General features: G+C 37.7%; 1 pseudogene; it reads left to right on the top strand.

The window, feature by feature from the left end:
• Positions 1–19,296: 19,296 nt before the first annotated feature.
• Positions 19,297–20,979, top strand: LOC135221109 (ski oncogene-like; annotated as a pseudogene).
• Positions 20,980–21,380: the final 401 nt, after the last annotated feature.

Raw genomic sequence — 21,380 nt, 5'->3', positions numbered from 1 at the left:
TGCATTACCTTAAAAAACAGTACTCATCATCTATCCTGGGATTTTTTGTAATGTTCCTTAGACTCTTACATGACTGTTTTCAAGTGTTTTTTGTTTCATGTTTCTTTTTAACTTGACAGTACGTAGATACAGTGTTGCTGTTGACCATGGGAAATTATTACTAAAGTTTTATTTAAATCAACTCACAGCAGGGCACCCTCCAGATGATTTCTGAATGTTATAAGTTCATATGTAAATTTCATTAATTGTCAAAGTACATGACACATTGTTATTATTGTTAACTTTCATCACTCTCCTTTCATTGTTTTGTAATGGAAATTATCTGTGAAAATGATAACCCATCTCAGTTTTCTATATAAAAAAAATGGCAATATCATGCAACAGTATGTTTGCTGCAAAAGGTATTTATGGAATATATGCGAGGATGTTAGTCCATTTTATTTCTCTCGTATCTTCTTATGTTCTCAGATGTTACATCTGTAGTTCTGCCTTAAAATACTTTGTCATGTGAAACATTTTTAATGAAATTACACTATAAATTATCAAGAGGACTTAAGGTTGTGAAATATGTACTCAAGCTGTGTGAACACAGATTTAAAGTTGTTCATGGTAAATTTGTCTAACACAAAAAGCCAAGACTATGTCTAAGATTCAGTGAGAATCTCTTGTTTTTTTTTCCAGATGCTTCTGAAGTTGTACAAGAAATGGGTAAAGTTAATATTTTGATACTGTGCCATCTTGAGATGATACTTTCTCTTTCTCTAGTTTCTTAAAAGTAACCCACTCGCTTTTGGAGTTGATTCCAGAATATTTAAAGGTTCTTAGTACTACAGAAGTTATTCTTTGCCAATTTTGGTATTTTGAATAAGTTCTATGGGAAAGGCTTCACAAAGTAATATAGCTAAACTGTATGTTATAAAAGATAATCCAGATAGGTTGCCTAAAGAGACTTGAGAGTAAGTTATGAAGTTAGGCATCTACTGTGCACTTAGAAAATGCACTGGGGACTGTGAAGTGGTTTATTTTGTATATTACAAAAAGAAACCATTGTTATTTGACTGGCAGTGTTAAGAGGATACAAATTTCCATTATTGTGTCACCTATTTTTTTTAAGCTGTTAATCAAAACAAACAAAGTACAGTTACTACAGGTATTTGGGGCAGAAGTGTCCGAATCATTTGAGATTGCTGCAACTTATAATACTTTCTGAAGCTTGCAGCAGGTCTTCAGATTTGCAGGGAAGGTGAATTATAAAGTAAAATTTCATGGAAATTGTAGAATGTAAAGTGACATGTAGTAAAGGACATTTCATCTTTCTGGATTCATCCAAGTAAAGAGCTGGCATGAGCCGATAGGATGTGTTTACCAAATCTTGTGTACAGACAAGCCTTTTTAATGTTGCTTAACCAAGATGAGGTAGATTTTCCATGGAAAAAATGTAAAATAATGCTTCAAATTGCTTGTGCCAGCCTTTTAGTCCCACTTATTTCAGGTTAACATGTAATATTTGTGGATGAAACTGCATTTATACTGGTAACCTTACCCGTACATCCTGCTTCTCTTATTACTTCCTTATCTCAGCCATTCTTTTGGTAAATCTTGAGACTGATGTAGATAATAGTGCTTTCATATAGCTGAATGTTATGGCTTATGCTGGGCTTTCCATTAACTTCAGGAATGCTTGCAGTGCATTTTTTGTGTACATTCAGCCATGTGTGGCTGATGATAAGATAAGGACTTTGTCCTCACTGGCACTCCTTTTTCTCCTAGGACTTAATTATGGAACTCCAAAGTGGTGTGCAGATCCACAGCAGATTTATCACAGTAATTGACATTATCATTCAACATCATTGAGACTAAGAAAGGATTGTATCAAAGCTTTTCCATAAACCTTTCCGGTAGGGTTGACTGCCTAGCAACCAAGTTTGCTACACATGCCTTATATTAAGCCATTTGTACTGGTTGCTAAATTTCTTCTTGGTTTGGAATTTACTTCTATATCTTCTAGTAGACAGCATTTCCTGTTGGTTACCGTGGATCTGTTTTTCACACCATTCCTATCTGCAATTATGTAACATCGCAAGTATTTGCGAAGTTCAAAGGCTCTGTAATTAATATTCATACTCATATCTTCAGAGGCACTGTCCAGAATATTGACTTGTATTTTCAACTGTTTTTTCCTCAAGTTCAGTGAGTCTGGTGTAAATATTACCAGCAAAAACCTGAATAATCCATTAAATGATTTACTTAACATGACTAAACAGTTGTTTTATGTGTGAACAGATCATTGCATTACAGTAGCTGTATATTTATAAATATATAAAAAAAAAACTGTAAGACAATCTTATCTTCAGTTTGACCTTACTTCACTCCTGAAATGCAGAGAATGATATACAGTTTTAAAAATTAAAATATTTGATAAAAATATTCCATCTGAACATCCTTGAACTTTCAGCCTTAAATATACATACTATACTATTGAGATACAGTCAAAACCCTGCATATGCTACTATTGTTTGATTTACTATTTTTCATGACCCAGTTCCTGTTTATACGCGATACAATATGTACAACACTTGACAATAGCGCAGTTTGTGGCAATGCTCAAATTTCAGTTGACAGTGGCTGATAGGTGTTGTAGGATTTGACAAGACTCTTAGTTTCTGGATACAAAGCCCTAAAATAACTTTTGTTGGAATTGTCTACACTTTTAATCTACTCAGTTATAAAATTTTTATGAATTTGTTATTTATGGTAAAGTCTAATTAATCTTGTTCCTTGTTTAAGAACTAATAGTTTTAGGCAACTTTACAAGAGCTGAAATTTTTGGCTAAAAGCCTGCATTTTAACGTATTGCTGTGTGGCATAAATCAGTGCCAAGCAATCTTGGAAGGTATTTCTGTCGTATTGATCTCTTTTGATACAACATTGAGGAGTTTCCTAGTGAATTTCCAAATGACTTCTGAACAGTTGCTTTAGGAATTTTGAAGTGAATAAGTATGCATGATTGTGTTCAAGTTTGTTCAGTTTTGTGAACATCTTGAAGATGTCTTTCAAGCATCATGCAACTGTGTAGGGTGAGACTTCTAAGGTGAAAAAAGTGTGGCATTGTGCTGTGGAGCAGCAAAGGGCAAGGCACTAATAGTATTGCTAAGGCACTCAGATCACCCAGTTAATAGTTTCAATGGTCCTTCAAAAGAAGTTATTATTGTAGATCCAAACATCTCTTCCTTATGTATCATGAGGATTACCAAGGCACATGACCTCATCATGGAGGAGATAGAGGGCCGCCTGTTCATCTAGGTTCAGAAATTGACCAAAGGCAGGCTTGCTTATCCACCCAGATAACAACAAAAACTTTTATCTTTGCTGATCTCAAGGGCTGAGTTGGAGGCGAGATAACAAGTGGATGCTGCTACTAATATGATAGTTACTACTAATATCAGATTTCAGATTCATGATTCAGACTACAGTGCCATTCAAATCCTGAGCACAAAGAAAAACAGGCCTCATCTGGAGTATGAGGCACTGTCTACCTGTGTTGAAAGATGTGAGGGTGGTGCCCCTTTCTACTTTCAATTCAAGGAATCCAAGACCATAAAGGTATTTATCAAGGCGCAGCTTTAAAGAATATGGAAACCCAAGTCAAAGGTTTGGATGAGCACAGCCACCTGCCAAGCTGTGTAGAACTGAAGCCTGTTCAACACTGTAGCCTTCAGGTTCACTTAATGTTTAGGAAGATGGTTTTGTGAACCTTGTGACATTCATGAGCTGTACCACATCCATAACCTAAACTACTTAGGCTACCTGGAGAGAACCAGGTACACAGTTCATTCTATCATCTTGGCCAATATGTAGCGACATTCAGTCCTTTTACATGGAGGTTAGCCTAATTACAAGGGTAGATCATTGAACTGATAAATGATAAATGTATCCATTTACTTCAGTTGTTTGGTGTTTGATTAACAACTGTAAGAATGACAATATAGCCTGTTAAAAAATAAATATATGATTGTTCCTTGTTTGGACAACATCTGTACATGTGATCTTGTGGATATGATCTGCAGCCCTTAATGTGGTATATGTTGATCTGAAAGCCCTTTAGACAGTTTTTACAGATTTGCTGTTTGACTCTACTTTTGTGGTATTGGCTCATGTCTGATGCCTCTTGTTAGTAGAACCATCTTTGGTCCAATGACCAAGGCATCTAAAAGCCTTGTTCAAGGACCATTTAAACTAAATTATCCCTTCTCAAAGGGATTTTGTGGAAGGATAGATATGCCCTCATATGTTTAATAAAAGCACTAGTGGACCCCCACGTTCATGTTCTCGACATTTGCAGACTCGCGTATTCGCAAATTTCTCTATGGACCATATCTACCCATTATTCATGGGAAATTTTCTGTATTCGCAGTATTTTTCTATGGGAAATATCCACAAATTACTGGTTTCAAGTAAATAGCATGATTAAAGTGCACTATTTGCAATAAAGCTATACAAAAATCCAGGTATAAGCATTTTTAGTGGGTTTTTCTTGGGTTTGAACATGTTCAGTTGCACTGAATATACCAACTAAGCAGACAATTAAGTATTTTTGTTTGTATGACAGTTGGTTTTTACAACCTGTTATTTGTGGGATATCACATATCCGTTTAGGGATATGCAGTCGAGAATAGGCATTTTGAATTGGGTCCACTTTTACCCAATGTGCCATGTTTCTTGATAGTTGCCGATTGTTGTCAGTGAGTGTAATGTCATCCTTAACTGTGTAGAACATAGGATATGAATATCCTATGCTACATATCTTATTTTTCATTACTGTACCAATTTCAGATGAGCACCTCCCCACAGGAGACTCTTCATTCAGGTGAAATGACTTTTAAGATTCATTTCTTTATTTAAGTGCTTGGCTAAACCACTTTTGAAAAAGTAAACATAAGTGAAATAGTTATTGTATATAAGAAACAGGAACCATTTAAAAAAAGGGAATATTTTCCTCTAAAGCTGTTTTTAAGTATCTGGCAGGATGGTAGAGAAATTAACAAACTACTTGTGTAGAGATTCTCCAACAAATTATGACTGACCATGGCCAAAAGGCATGTGCAAAAGGTAACTCCACTTAATTTCTTTGATAAAGCAATGGTGTCATTTTACAGGTTGTAAGACACTATAAATAATCATTCAAAATTGTTCAATGCAATACTTCATAACCATAGTGTGAATTTCTGTGATATATAGAAATTATCTGAAAATTGAAAACAGGCTTTGGTGATGCAATGTGTGCACACAGTCTCACTGCTCTACATTCCTGCATAGTACAATGTTGTGTAGATATTGTAATGTATTAAATTATACCCAATAATCGTAACACATTTTTCCAACTCGTATAAAAAGTTCACAGTCACCCATTGCATCATTTTAATCATTTTCAGTGCCATGCTTTTTTTTTTCTCATTAAACCCAGAAATACAGATAATGGGTCGTTACTTTGTTTCCTTCTGTCAACATTTTGCTGCTCAGACTTTATATTGAAGTTGCTTTATTCAAGCAATACTCATAGCAGAGGCTCGTGTTCTGCCAATCTGCCAAGTGAAAAAAAAGAATGGTGGGTATTTATAATTATGATATAACCTCATTTGCTAAAGTAGTTTACTTTAGAACCAACGCCCCAAGGACAAGAAATTCCAGATTTTAGAGTACTTGAAGGCACACTGTGAAAGCCTCATGACAAATTATTTTACTTTAATTATAAGTAGTACATATTTTCATACTGAATTTTGAATCCTAGATAGTTACTTTATCATGCTTTGCATCGTTCATAATTACAGGTATTATTATTTAATATTCAGCTGCTTTGATTGATTATGCTGATATGGTTAAGTTCTTGTGCAATTTATGCAATTGAAATAGAGTTAACAAATATTGTCTTTCTTTAAAATGGTTTGTGGTTTGGTGTGCTTTACTGAATTGTTGGTTCATTTTATGTACATTTCTGGCTGTCATTGTAGCACAAGGAAAATCAAATTCATTGTATGGTTATTTTTTATCCAAAGTGTACATAATGAATATACATTTGACGTGATCTTGAGAGACATAGAGGATCCAGATATGTATGTCATTGTTATGTGGATATATCTAAAGTGTTGAAGCAAGATTGGTATGTATGTGCACACCAAATCATAAGCCATAAAAACTGACATTTCACAAGCTTAGACAGTATTTATAGGTAAGAAAATGCTAAACTGAATTTAGGCTTCATGCAAATTAAGATGACAGAGGATATGGCGATAGCATTACAGTGCAAGACATTGGTGTTGCACATCACAACTAATATAGTTTATCAGACCTGTGGCTGTTATACATGCTTTATAGAAACAACTGGATAATGCAGCCAGTCAAATCCTCATTGTTGCCTATTGCTAAACTTTTAAGTAATTTGAGGTGAATGTGATTTTCAACATCTAATATACATATGTAAAAATTAAAACCATCCATGCATTTCTTGTGTTTCATTTACCTTGAATGCCATTTCTGTACAAGGAAATGTTTTCAGGAGAACTGTATACATTATGTTTATGCATAGAGGGGCTTATTAAATGTTAAAGTGCGTGACTTGTCTGTCAAGTGTAACACAGACAGAAATGCTATCAGAAGTAATTAAATTGAAGTTGAAAATTATAGAGGGATGTTTGATCGAAGCAAAACCTTGAACTCATACTTAAAAAGACCAATTTTGGATGAAAATATACAATCACATACAGAATAAACTAATGGCACTATAGACTCTCAATCCATATGATGCCTTGTTCACATAGCCAAAACATGAAGACATTAAAAAAAAAAAAAAAATATGCCTCAGTAGCGTGATCGGTATGGTCTTGGCCTGCCACCTTGGTGGCGGAGACTTCAATTCTCGGGCATTCCACTGAGGGGTTAGAGATGTGTATTTCTTGTGATAGAAGTTCACTCTCGACGTGGTTCGGGAGTCACGTGAAGCCGTTGGTCCCTTTGCTGAATAACCACATACAAACAAACATTCACAAAAACGATTCTGTACCTCAAAAGATGCATGGAGAAGAAATAATCTGAAATGCAAATTACTTACTTTATTATTACAGTATCATTATTATTACAAGCCAAGCTGTAACCCTTGTAGTAGGAAGGTTGTAAGGACAATGCTCTTCTCACAATTGCTTGTAGATCAATGTTTCAGCCATGTTGTACCTTATCAAATTCTATTAAACATTCCACGGCCTTGCCGCCAATATATAATTCATATACCTGTGATAACTGTAGCAAATAATATTTATGTATATGTCTGTACAAAAACATAACTCGGCTGGCTCCGAGTAGTTTTTCTCGATGTTGTTTTAAGATTTAGCTGGCCTCATGCCAGCACGGGCTCTTGCTCCAAGAGCAGCCCGTAAGGTTTTTCTTTCAGTGCGGGTCAGATGCTACATATCCGTCCGCAGCCTTGTTTATAAGCACTGTTTAGGCTACGGGCTGCTCTATGAGCAAGATCCCGTGCTGGCATAAGGCCAGCTGTTTTCCTGTAATAAAGTTAGTAACGCTTTACCCGCCTCTTTGTCGATACCTCAAAAGGTAAAGTAGAATGCAACAAGTACAAGGCAGCCATGTGCAAAGAAGTAAACCTAGAAAAGCAGAACAAAAGCAAAAAAAAAAAATGAATAGTAAAGAAAAACACAAAGTAAGTAAACTAAAGAGAACCATTTTAGCACCCCCAAAAACAAGCACTTAAGTTTGAACTTCAGAAAATCCATCGATTTAATTAAAATGTTTGGTAGCGCCTCCGCGGCGTGCTCGTATGGTGTTGGCATGCCACCACGGACATTCCATTGAGGGGTCAGAGATGTGCACTTTTGGTAATAGAAGTTCACTCTCGACGTGGTTCGGAAGTCACGTAAAGCCGTTGGTCCTGTTGCTGAATAACCACTGGTTCCATGCAATGTAAAAACACCATACAAACAAACAAAATTAAAATGTTTGGAAGATTATTCCACAATTTTATCACACCATGTGTGAGACTTCAAGAACTGTATGATACTCAACGAACCTTGCAGAACAAAAGGCTTAGAATTGACCGCATACCTAGTTTTATTTGATGGACAATATAGTCTGGGAAGATCTGAATGCAGAGGATAAGGAGAATTTTGGAATACTTTATACAGCATAAACAATGCATCTACAGCAGTACCAGAGATTAATGTTAAAATCTGATCAAATTTACTAGATTTCTGGCTTAAATCTAAGAACTTTGTGTTTCAGCAGCTGAAGACCAAACGGGAACAGTATTCAGAATATGGAAAAAATAAAACATTTCTGACTCCAAGGAAAAATAAAAAAAACACATTTCTGTTCCCAAAACTTGAAAAGTTTGTAATAAGAAGAAAAACTTGAGTTTCATGAAGGAAATATAAAGAGATAGAGAAAAGAAACAAGGCCACCTGATATTCCTCCTTACCACCTTGCTCATCTAGTTCCCCAGTTAGAGGTAAAGTGAGAAAATTTATATTATTTTCTTCTGTTTACATTCATTATAATTCCTGCATGCTAGGCTTGTAAAAGTCAAGTTAAAATGGTTGGTTTTATTTGTTGTTCAGTAGGAGCTATGGACTGAATTAATCCAGTTCCCCATTACATAATTCATACAGGAAAATTTGCTCAGCTTATTGTAGCGAGGCATCCTAACTTTACCCAGCCTAGCGTGCCAGGTCCTAACCTTGGGGCATCCTAACCTAACCCAGGTCCTACCTAACCTTGGCATAGGGGTTAGGGGACTCATTACCCAACATAGGGTACCATGAAAGTTACGAAGCAAAATATAGGGATGCTTTCTGAACTTCCCCAACTAAACTTAGGTAATAGAGCTGTAAAAGTAAATAAGAGTAAAATACAGGAACTTACTTAACCTATGACACCAAGCTCCTACCAAAACATGGACAGTCTTCGCGCCCATAGTGCCATGAAAATGATAATGTATCTCAAAATAGCCTTCAATGCCAGGTCACAACTGGAAATGGGGGTGCCCACCAGTATTATTCCCCTTACAACACAGGGATGCATCCTAACCTGACCTAGGGTACTGGGTCCTTGTGTAGCAATAGACACTACAACCCTACCAAGGCACCATATATCGTGCAGGTCATAATAGGAAGGGACAACTAGCTCTTCCCCTTACTAGTGCCCACAGTTTAATGCTTGGGGAATCTACAACTACAAGTTCCCCATTTCCTCTTTTGCCCCATGTCATTTCTCTAAAGGGATTTTTGGGGAAGGGATATTACCAGAGGTCGGGCTCTACTTTCTACCAGGCTTCATTAGCACGTCTCGATAGTAGAATATTTTTTCAGAACTGACATTAGAATATTATGCTTTCTTCATAAACCTCCTTGATATGCTTAGGCTAATAGGAAACCAATAGTACCATAATCAATCGCAATTTTACTGTTGCCAAGATATTTTTGCATTCTTTTGCTGGTCAGTAATAAAATAACGCATTTTCGTAATGGTAATTTGTCGGAAGACACCAAGCTAGCCATTTTGGCATGAGAATCCATTGTGGAGTTTTCATGCAAAAATGGCTAGGAAATGATAGGGCACTAACAGAACCTAAAAATACCAGCCTAGGGTGCCTAACGGGTTACAATTTTGCCATATTAGCTTTGGAAGTGATGGGGTTGGTGGCCGGTATCGTCTTACTTATAAGTCGTAATTACGTTAATTTCTTACTCTGTTGTCAAGCATTTGCGCAGGTTAGGCTATGCATTAAAAAGAAAACTATGTTATATCCAACATAAATTATAACGGGAGGTGGCTGGGATCTTCCGGAAAATGAACCTCGTCATAATTAAACGTAAAGGAAAAAGCCCTCTCGTAATATTAAACGTATGTGTAGTAATGTGCGGTGTTGGTCATTGTCCGGGAGCTTCAACATGGACGCCCAAGAGCGCAGGTTAGATCGTCACTCTGTCATTGACCACTGTGGCCGACAGTATTACATGGTATTCGCGTGAGTAAGGTTGGCATTAAAGTAAAAATTTAAGTGTTATTACATCACACGAATACAAAAAGTGGTGCTTGAAGTGCGAGCACGTGTTGCCTCCAAGAATTCTAACAGGAACACTTTCCCCACTACAAGTTACGCTGGACATTATAAAAAAAAAAAAATGGAAATGATAGAGCTTAACATCTTGACAGGTATAAGTGTAGGGCTTCTTATTCTACTGCTGTATATTCTCTATGAGAAAAAAACCGTAATTCTGCCATGTTTATATCAGATTTAATGTGGTTCAGGAATCAGCAAACTATTATATTTAATCACTAGTCTCAACAATGCTTAGGCCTATATGACCAAAAAACACCCTAACTTAGGTCAAACTCAGAGAAAACTATGAAATTACGAAAGAAATGTGGGCTAGGTTTTAAAAAAAAAAAAAAAAACTAAATTTCTGCAACAATATATGCCTAAACAATGAAGAAAATCGGTAAACACTAAACAAAGCAAACCAAAAAAACTTCACCATCGAAAATTTGACGTCCATGATTTCTGGGTGAGAAAAACTTTTTAAATATTTCGAAACAAGTTCAATATATTGTGCAAATACATCTATACTGTATTACATTTTCAGTATATGTACAAATCCACAAAATAATTTCCCTGGTACCCTACTTCTAGTACCATTTGGATTCAATTAAACAGGCTGCCCCTGGAGCAAGAGCCCGTGCCAGCACAAGGGTGGCTTAAACTTCGAAATAAAAGATTAGATTGATTATGTTTTATCGAAGTTTGAAGTTTAAATATTCTTTTGTTGGCTAACTTCAAATTTTTTAATAGGCTAACCTCCGCATTCTTTAACAGGCTAACTTCATTGGATGAATAACATCTTATGGCTTGGAGACTAACCCTTTTATTTATTTATTTATTTTTTTTTACAGGAATGACAAATGATGGAATAACAACAAGAGGAATGTCAGGCTGAGATCAATCCCCAAGTGCCAGAAATCACGACTCAGCCTAGGGTCAGCCAACTGCCATTTTGGCTCGATTCATCCCACAGCAATGGGGTCAGGTCACAGATGGAAATTTATCGGTAAATTTGTAGTTTGTTTTCGTTTGTTGTCTTGGGCGGTCCGCACATTATCAGGCGTGTGTGTGTGTGTGTGTGTGCAACATGTGTGATCACACAGACTGCAGCTGGTGTACGATCAAATGTCAGTATGCCTCAGAGAGCTTAAGGAGAGAGAGAGAGAGAGAGAGAAGAGAGAGAGAGAGGAGAGAGAGAGAGAAGAGAGAGAGCGAGAGAGAGATGAGAGAGAGCGTTGCATTGCTATTCATCTTGTAGCACGTGAAAAAATGAAAGAAAGGAGAGGAAAAGTGGATGAAGGAGTGGTTGAACAAGAGATCGAAATTTCGTAATGATATGACATTGGCACATGGTGGACATGCAGGGCTGATAGTGCTGGACCCGCCTTACACAAGGTTTTATTTTTTTTTTATATTAATTGGGCAATTTAATTTATATCCTAATAGGAAATGGTTGATTTTACGTGATATTAAGGGAAAAGTTTATCCGCATTGGTAAAATACTTGGAGGTGAACCATTTTATTAATAATTATAGAAAAGGCAAGAGTAATAGTGGCACATATCAGAAATTTGTGGAATACTAAGAACAAACGCATTCTGACCTGATAGACAAAAGGACCCTTCTTGTGTAGAATTTTGAATTGAATTATTAGAGGAATACTACAGATACACGAATCTTTTTTACACTTTATACGTGATTTATTTCCTTAAAAACTATAATTTCGGTTAATATATTAAGCACCGTGTTACGTTGGTAGGTTCATCTGCAAGAGAATCGACGCATGCTTCACTACACAAAGATTTAATTAATTTGCCCACAATAACCCCGATATACACGTAGTGACAATATTGTTAGAACATATGGCAGATGATGAGGACTAGGATCGTGTGTAATCATCATAAAGTTCCACTGCATCAGAACTGCTGACCGTTAACCTGTTCATTGCAAATAAAGCATTTATAGCCGTAACACTTTGGTTCGAGAAACGGCAATGTAATTAAACACCATAATATAGGCACTGGTTCAAGTGTTAGGCCTAAGCGGTTTTCGCAAAGAGCTTCTTGAATGTCATTATAACCACAGTTTTTGCTTACTCGGAGAGTAAGCCTTACAAACTACTTTGGCGTTCTTGTTGTTAAGGGAGTAGGAAAGGTCTAATAGTCTAAAAAGGTCTGAAAGAGTGTCACATTGAGTTAAAGATATAGGAATCTTAGGATATGATATTTATGATTTATCAGAATGGAAATGTAAAAAATAAATACAGATAAATTATTTCTAATTAAATATAACGTATTTATTTCAAATTTCGTTGGTGAACCACGGCTCTATTTGACTGTAGGTTTTAGCGCACTTTAATTTACGTTAAGTTAGGCATATAACGTTTACAACTTGAGGGCGAGAGGAACATCTTGCACATGCGTCTAGGGTTGCCACCTTGAGCTAAGGAAAACAGAACATGGTTGCATAAGGAGGAAAAGTTATGGCGAACTGAGCTATGCGCAGCTAACATGAGTGTGGTGAAGACATGTTTCATGTTTGATGAGGAATGGAAGATCACTTCTTAAGTTTGTCAGTTATCAGTGAAGTGACAAGGCTATAGAAGCTCAAAACTAATTGACATGCTGTGACATAGACAATGAATATATATATATATATTATATATATATATATATATATATATATATATATGTGTGTGTGTGTGTGTGTGTGTGTGTGTGTGTGTATGTGTGTGTGTGTGTGTGTACTGTCAGGTTTATTTTATTCCTTCAGTGCTATACAAAATAAAATAATGATGTTCAGACAGCCCAACACAGAACAAATGGCGTTCTGTATGGGTTCTATACAGAACGAATTTGTATTTTACAGAATGGGTGGCTATCCTACCGTGACAAGCTCCGAGTAAGCTGGAGGTCGGATCACGCCTTGTTTCTATGAGAAAAAAAAATGGTGAGGACTAGGATCATTGTCGTATTCGTAATTCTGATTTTACCCAAGAAAAACCGAGTGTGGTAAGTCCACAGAGGGGTCAATAATAAATGGAGATGTTAGGAGTAAAACTTGTAGTACTATACGTTTTATTTTAGTTTTAGTGTGTCCTGTCACATCTTTTTATTATTATCTTCAGATTAGTGCGCTGTGCAGCTGATCATTGCAGAAATGGACGTAGGAATTCTTCAAGACAAAATGGAATAACATTTGACAGGAAGGCAAAGTATAGATTTTTCTACCCATAAAATTTATCTAGTCAGATGAATGTATATACTCCGTTTTTTTTTCCATCTGTCCATCCGCATGTGGTGTATTGACCGCATGGTTAAATACTGCATCCCAGGCTTTAAATAATATCCTATTTAGAATATTAACGGTGTAATTCGCATACAGTAAATTATTAAAACACTTTTCAGTTGCAAATGTACACTCAGATATCCTTTTATTTACCTGAAACTTACACATAGCGTAACTATCTAAAGCCTGGGACACAGTTTTACCATGCGCGACCACCACAGGCGGATGGACAGATGGAAAAAAAACAGAGTATAGTTTGTTTTCTCTCCTGACATGCGTGATATGTTTAGTGTATTATTGTGGTACATAAGTGCAATGGCGATTTCAGTTTGAAACCAGAGTATCATCCATTTTCTATACGCTACTTGATGTGTAGCAAAAACGGTCTTCCTCGCTAATAAAAAAATATATATATGGATAAAAGCAAGTAGGTCTAACGGTCACGAGTTGTATCAACATATCTCGTCTTTTGAACATGTTACTGCGAGAGTATTTCGAGACGACTTGAGCAAACTGTATATTTTTCTTTTCTTTTCAAAACGCAAAATATTTTTTATTCTTTATTTGTCCAACAAATCTTGGGTTGATTTAAATTTTGATAAAATGATAGACTAAGTATCTCGAGTGGTGATAGCTCTAGACCTATACCCTCTAACTGCTCATTTGGTGAGATGCTTTATCAATGAAACGTTATTCTGGTTACAACTTAATTTTAAGCATATGGAAATTATTTCTCTACCATAATAGTCATCGAATCATCATGCAAAGAAAAAAAATGTATAGCCTACAAGGATGGCGACAATAAGGAAAACATCATTCTTGGACAAGCAAACGCTAGGCCTATACCGATTGATTCGACAAATATTTTTATTGTTTTAATTCTTCTTTTTAGAACAGTTTCATTCCGAAGAAGTTTAAATTACTTTCTTATGGCAGTTCTTGCTTAATGGTACTCAAAGAACCGTTCCAAAACCCTATAATAGAAAGAAATTAATTCGCTAGCTTTTACTGTCGTCGATATAGTTACAAGACTTTCCAATGTTTGAAATATATACAGAATGGAATGGAAAATTCGTTACTTCAATTACAATAGACCTCAGAACGATAATATTCTGAAATGTAAAGTAAAGTAATGATTAACTTGTCTATAATAAAATTACATATTTTTAAACTAATTACACATAGGAGAAAAACAGCTATTTGCTTCTTTATCAATGCCGGACCGGAAGTTTCAATATGGCCGTCCTAGGTTACACACAAACCCGACAGGGAAGTCGCCACTCCGTTATTACTCCGTTATTGACTCGGCGGGCGATCTTCCTCACGACAAAATTCTGATCGTAAATGACTCATAAACGAATGAGACTATAAATCCGGGATCTAACCTCTTTGTTCAAAATGGCTATCAAGTTACGCTTAATCCGGCTTAGGCTATCTTGAGCAGATTTACCATCCGGGCGTCCATTGTCGTCTACACTTGAGATCAAGATACTATACATTAAAGGGTTTTCTCCCGAGTTAATATTAGGATTATACCACGTTAAGTGATGTTGGTCAGCCACAGAAATGGGATCTGTATAAGTTTCTAACCGCACGAAAAGGCCGTTTCTAGTAAAAGCATGATCCGAATTTATTATTTCTAAGCTCCCAGAGAATTTGTTGCTATTGTGTGTGTGTGTGTGTAGAATTTGATTTTCATCCCAAGGATAAATTGCTGTCATCAGTTCATATGACCTATGTCAATTTTCCTTTCTGTTTCGCAGACATGAAAAACATTACAAATCTCAAGTTTTATGTCGTTCAGTGTTTTCTTTTTATCTGGTCGTACTCTCACATACGTTAACCCTGATGATGGTTTTAAAATGGAAGACGAATTCGTAATTTTCATCTTTTGCTTTTGCTTCTACAAGTTTATTATGGTTCTACGTGCTTGAGGATTTCCCGGTCTTTGTTTACTGCATCATTGATAGACTACTGTGACTAAACTAACTTTGGGAAACAGTTTCTTATGCAACTTAGTCTTGAATCAAAATATTTGCCATCTTATGTCTCCTCAAATCTATTGAAAGTTATCTATCCTATTTAACTGCGTTTGGCTAGTCATAACACTCGGTTTTTGCCGTCCTTCGTATGTTTTTGTGTGGGGATCCTTGTTCGGTATTTCTCCCCGTTTTCTGACCTACTCCGAAAATGTTTTATAGCAATTCCTGACGCCTTTCATTACTACTTTGCAAACCTATTACCGGAGATTCCTGACTGCTTCCAGAGCCATTTTGAGAATTCAGTGTAACTGATTGCTGACTAGTTTGCTAGGCTACTTCGCAATGCAGCGCAATAGACGCACAAGAGCACATGGAAACTGCATTTGTAGTCTACGAAGCCTTTTAAATACTGTGACACCGACTCGTCTGTTTGATAATACGGGAGTATCCGGTTTATTAGTCGTAGTACTACAGAAGTAAGTCCATTGTTTAACTCCGTCTGAAGATAAAAACAGCTTGACGCGTCCACAATGTCCAGTTCTTACGAGCTATCATTCAAGGCTTCAGAGAGAGCACGTGGATTTTTAAATGAAGGAATGTTGACATTTTTGATGTACTGAATTAATTTCATAATCTGTAAGGGGTTACATTATAATATAGATAAGAAAAGTCCGTGTGTACGTATTGCCATAGGCCTAGTGTTATGATGGCACAGCTCTGTAAGGACGCGATTTTTATAAGTTCAGTTATTTATCCTTTTTGAAATTACACCATTGTAATACATTGCAATTTTGCGTGCATATTTATCAACTTTATTCAATAGACTGCATTTTATAAAGTGAAAGGAAAGTCTGTTTGTCATAGGTCTATTCCTGCAATGTAGTACTCATGGAACTATAAACAGCTTATAGTTCCATGGCAGTAATATAATGACATAATATACTACATGCGCATCTGCATATTCATATAGGATGAGCCTATTGATATTCCAAAATTGTGGATACCATTTTTTTTCTATGATATTAAGAAGGGAAGTAAGCTCGTGATACAATGAGTCACTTTCTATTCATACTTTCAGTTCATGTTTTATGGGATTATGTACTACCTGGCACTTTGGTGAACATAAGATGCATCCAACAGGAACAGTAATCAGTCCTCCTTTATCCATTACATCGATATCGAAGACTACACGGGTGAGTTGAAAATATACTACAAATCCAGTATATCGATGTTATCATCAGCATGCCAGAAAATCGTTTTTAAAATGCGTATTGCCCTATACATTTCATGACCCAGGAGGTGGGTAATAGTACCAGGTTCTTAGTCTACCGTTGCCGGTCGGTGGACAAACACAAGGGTCTAGCAATCTAAGCATAAAAGAAACTTCAAAGGTTTTAATTAGTTAGATTAAGGACTTCATGGCATTATGCCTGTAATGATTACCCGAGTGTTCGGTTCCCAGTTACTTAGATACGCTTTTATTCGAATAAACTTGCAATCTTTAACATTGTAATGAGCTGTTTGTTGAACAATACGCTACAGTTTATGATTATTGATTTTAATGCTGTGTACGTGCTGAGGTCCAGCGAAGATTTAAAAAAAAAAAATTTGATCTCGAAAGTCTCAAATAAATTTGGTTCGACTATTCGGAGAAAGTGTTCCTTCGCGTTTCGCCATAGACTGAAATTCTATGTTCAGTCGATCAATCACTATAGACTGATAGTCCGATTTGAGTCTTGAGGTTTTGTGTTTAACCATTATTTTTAAAGTTTATTTGAAAAAATGTTTTGATGTTTCAACTCCGATACACAGTTGCACTCTTTCTCTCCTAAAGTTTGGTTTTCATCTAATCTTTTCCTTTGTCAGTGAGATCTGTTTCTCCCCACATTAGCGCTTATTCCTTAGACTTATCTTTCTAGTATTTGCGTTTTTTCTTATATTTTCCAGTCCTTTTATCGTCAGCTTTTTATTCATTCATCAACACTTTATCTAAATCACATCATCTTAGTCAAATTCAGTGGATCACCAAGACACGATTCTCTCTCTCTCTCTCATATCCAATTCTTTTTTGTTTGATAAAAATAAATTACAATCTCTCAGTCAATATTTTTATTAAAGACTTCTCTGGGGTTAGTGATTATCTACCTTCAAAAAGATAAAACCTTATGTTGGTGTATTGAAGAATCAACCTTCTTCACTCCAGTTAGTGAAATTATATGGGTCTTCTCTGTTCTTATTTCAAACCTTGCGTCACTACTAAAAGACTTCCTTTTTCTATGCTTAAAGAGGTCATTTCTGTCTCTTTTTAGTGGGTATTTTTTGGGGAATCCTTCAGTTGTTTGCTGACCTAAGAGGCTCGTGATCGATACCATGAGAGGGTGACAATTGTGGCCACTTCCCTGAAAAAGAAAAAAAAATCTAGCCACTTTGGCATCTGCTGACCAAGAAGTGAATTGTGTACCTGACAGTCAGTTGGCTGCAGCGGATAGTAGCTCCATCACATGCTTGATTAACTGGAACATTAGATCATATTATTTAATTTCACTAATAAAGTATGTAGATATTTCATCGTAGTTCACATACAATGAATAGGTCTTGTTATATGATGTTCCCTATGATGAAAATGAACTTAGCCATGAAGTAGTTTTCTCTGTCTGTCTGTCGTCAGCCTCTCTCTCTCTCTCTCTCTCACTCACACACACACACACACACACACACACACATTGTGTACACGTGTACAAGCGTTCAGAGATGAGCTTTGTACTTATTGAATTCGTGTAAGAATTGAAAGGGTTATATAATATATATATATATATATATATATATGTATATATATATATATATATATATATATATATATATATATATATATATATATTATATATATTATATATATATATATATATAGTATATATATATATAATATATAATATATATATATATTATATTCCTTTTTAAAACCTTCAGATAGTCAGATAGCGGCATGCTATAAGATACTGGTTATCTGCCTTCTTGTTGACGCAAAAATACATCCAGAAATCAAAGAACAGCGAAGCCCCATTTATAGTCTATCTATCTATATATGTTTCGATACGACCTTATCTCTCGAAAACAAAAGGAGCAGTGTTTTCATTGCAGAGCGTTCTTGTTTACAAATACGAATTGATAGGTAAGCGTAGAATGGTGGAAGTGGAAGAGACACTATTTTGACGGCAGTCTCGTCACGTGACAACGCCGTCCGAAATACGCCAAGGTAACGATTAATGCCAGTGGCATAAGAATGATCGACCGTGCGTTCTACGACACTACTATCGTGTGGAAGATGGATTTCTGTTGTCTATATTCTTATATTCTTCTTAATGGTATGTTAGGTTACTTTGGAGAAATGGTATTGCATGCTGGACAATAATGGTTATTTTCGTCGTTGTCGTACGAAATGCGTCTGGCTCACCTCAAAGAGTTGTTGATTTCTAAATTCTTTTGACACAGCGTTACTTTTTTTGTTGGGGGAATTGACGTTAGAGGGATTTCGCATTACGACGCAGATGTCACGGAGGGAATATGAGGATAAAACCAATTCAAATTAACTAAATGATTTATATATGTTGAGGAAGAAGGGTTGAAGAAACCGCATACCTAAAGTCATCTCTGCATTGTGGCAACCGGTATAATGATTCCATTGATGTGTATTCAGCGCCATTTCATTCGAATTCCCTTTTCGTCGTACATGAATAATAATCAGTAGATCGAGCGTCATTCTGTAATAAGCAAATGACCCGTGATATACAGGTAAGCCCAAGTTATGCCGTTGTAAAGTGCGAGATGTGGCAAACAGGGGGTGGCGCGCGATGACTACGTCGACGGCTGCGGCTCTGGCGGGAAGGAGGAGCGGCGGAGGAATGGAGAGAGAGAGAGAGAGAGAAAGAGGGAGAGAGAGAGAGAAGAGAGAGAGAGAGTGAGACACCAACTCGCTCACTCACTCACTCAGTAAGTGACCAGCAACCGTCAAGGATGTTGCCTCACACTGTCGTGCGAAGAATTGTGATGTTTATCATGGTGTGCTAAAAGTGTTTGTAGTGTCAAGTGTTTTGCCGTTTGAAAAATCATGTCCACTATGGCTACGCCGGACCAGAGCCCCGCGTCTGAAACGAATGTTACGTGACTATCAGAATTCATCGGCGACCAGCCTCCAGGGGCCTGGACGAACTCCTACCACGGCAGTGGTGGCGGTGTCAGTAGTAAGTTAGCCGATTATGAGGACGACACGTCGCTGCCATAACCGAAACTATCGAATGAGTTTTCAAGAAGGCCTTCCTGTACGAGGAGGCCCGCAAGAACAAGGCCAACACTACCAATGGGACTCTGTCGGGTTGTCTGCCAGACCCCGCAGAGGATCCCACTGCGGCAGCCGGTGACTGTAAGAGGTAACTCCGGGCAGCCTACTGGAGGAGGAGAGGAGGGACTTCCCCTCCCTCCACATGAAACACAGACTCGCCTCCAGCCCCACTCCGTGAAGGAAGAACCCGGCGAGATCGTGGGTGTCGACACGACGAAGCCTTCTGCAGGAGGAGAGAACTGCGGCTCTGATTGTGGTGGTGGTGGTGATGATGGTGAATGTGAAGGTGTTGGTGGTAATGGTGGTGGTGGTGGTGGTGGTGTGCGCTCCACAACTAACAGCTCGCCCTCCAACTCGTGTTCCTCCGTCAGGCCATCCAGCCGTTGCAGTGGTGGCAGTGGAGGGGGAGGAGGCTGCTGGGTCGAACCGGGAGTGTTTTTAGCCAAGGCGCCCTTCCCTCCGCTACCGTTGCCGGTTTTAGCCGCCGCCGACAAAGGCTCCCCAGGGCAGGTGGCCATGGGCGTGAAGAGACCCTCCTGGACGGCGAGACCATCTCCTGCTTCAACGTGGGCGGCGAGAAACGCCTTTGTTTGCCACAGATCCTAAACACAGTCATGCGCGACTTTTCTTTGGCTCAGATCAACACCGTCTGCGACGAGCTAAGGATATATTGTTCCCGATGTACGCCTTCGCAGCTAGACGGTCTTCGGGGAGCGGGTCGTCATTCCCCAGTCAGCCAAATCGTGCGGCCTCATCACCAACACCGACGCCCAGCGTCTCGTGCAGGCCCTTCTGTTTTCCCATCCCAATTGCGCCCCCGTGCCTCCCCCGTCGCAGGCACGCCAGCCCCAGGTGGCGTGTCTACCACAACTGCTTCGGCAAATGCAAAGGCTTAGTCTGGGAGGAATTGTATAAGAGTGTCGAGGCAGCTTGCATCGAGTGTGAGGAATGCCACAGCCTCTTCCCCCCCACCAGGTTCGTGTGTCACGCCCACAGGTCCCTCGAAAATCAAACCATCCATTGGGGCTTCGAGCGGAGAATTGGCGGACCTATTTGCTCCTGGCGAAGGAGCAGTGCATCTCCCTGGAAAGGGCGGAGGCACAGTTGAAGGCCTTCAAAAACAAATTCGATCCTGCCGCCGCCAACCACAAACGTAAACAGGTAAGGAGGAACAACGTTATTGCAAGTAACAGCTTAGACTTCAGAATTTCAAGTCGTTGGCTGGTTGACCGTGTTTACTTGTCCTTGGTATGACGTCTGGAATAACCCCATGGTTGTTACATTCAATATTATGTTTGATAAAATTTATGAATTCGTGTAATGGTAAGTGTGTTTTCCAGAAATGAAATCGGCTGCATTTCAACATGCTAATAAAATTTGATTCAATTGGTAAGTATTGTATCAATATGAGGTGTTTTACCAATAGTTACACTACTTGGAGAGCTTGAGCATCAGGAAGAATTGTAACTTGAAGAATTGTAGGTTTGTGTGATTACTGTTCTTGATCAAGGTCATTGCTTGGTTGAGAAGGAACGTCTGTCTCTGTTTGACGTGATGTACTACACTGTCTATTATTTTCTACGTTAATTGCCCGAATGACGTCATCTTTCCATCTGGTGTAAAAAAAAAAAAAGGATGGGAAATATAGACATCGCAAGTGATGTTGATCA

The sequence above is a fragment of the Macrobrachium nipponense genome, chromosome 2 (assembly GCF_015104395.2).
Source record: "Macrobrachium nipponense isolate FS-2020 chromosome 2, ASM1510439v2, whole genome shotgun sequence".
NCBI classification, from domain to species: Eukaryota; Metazoa; Arthropoda; class Malacostraca; order Decapoda; family Palaemonidae; genus Macrobrachium; species Macrobrachium nipponense.
The sequence above is the reverse complement of the archived record's forward strand: the minus strand, read 5'-3'. Positions and strand labels throughout refer to the sequence as shown.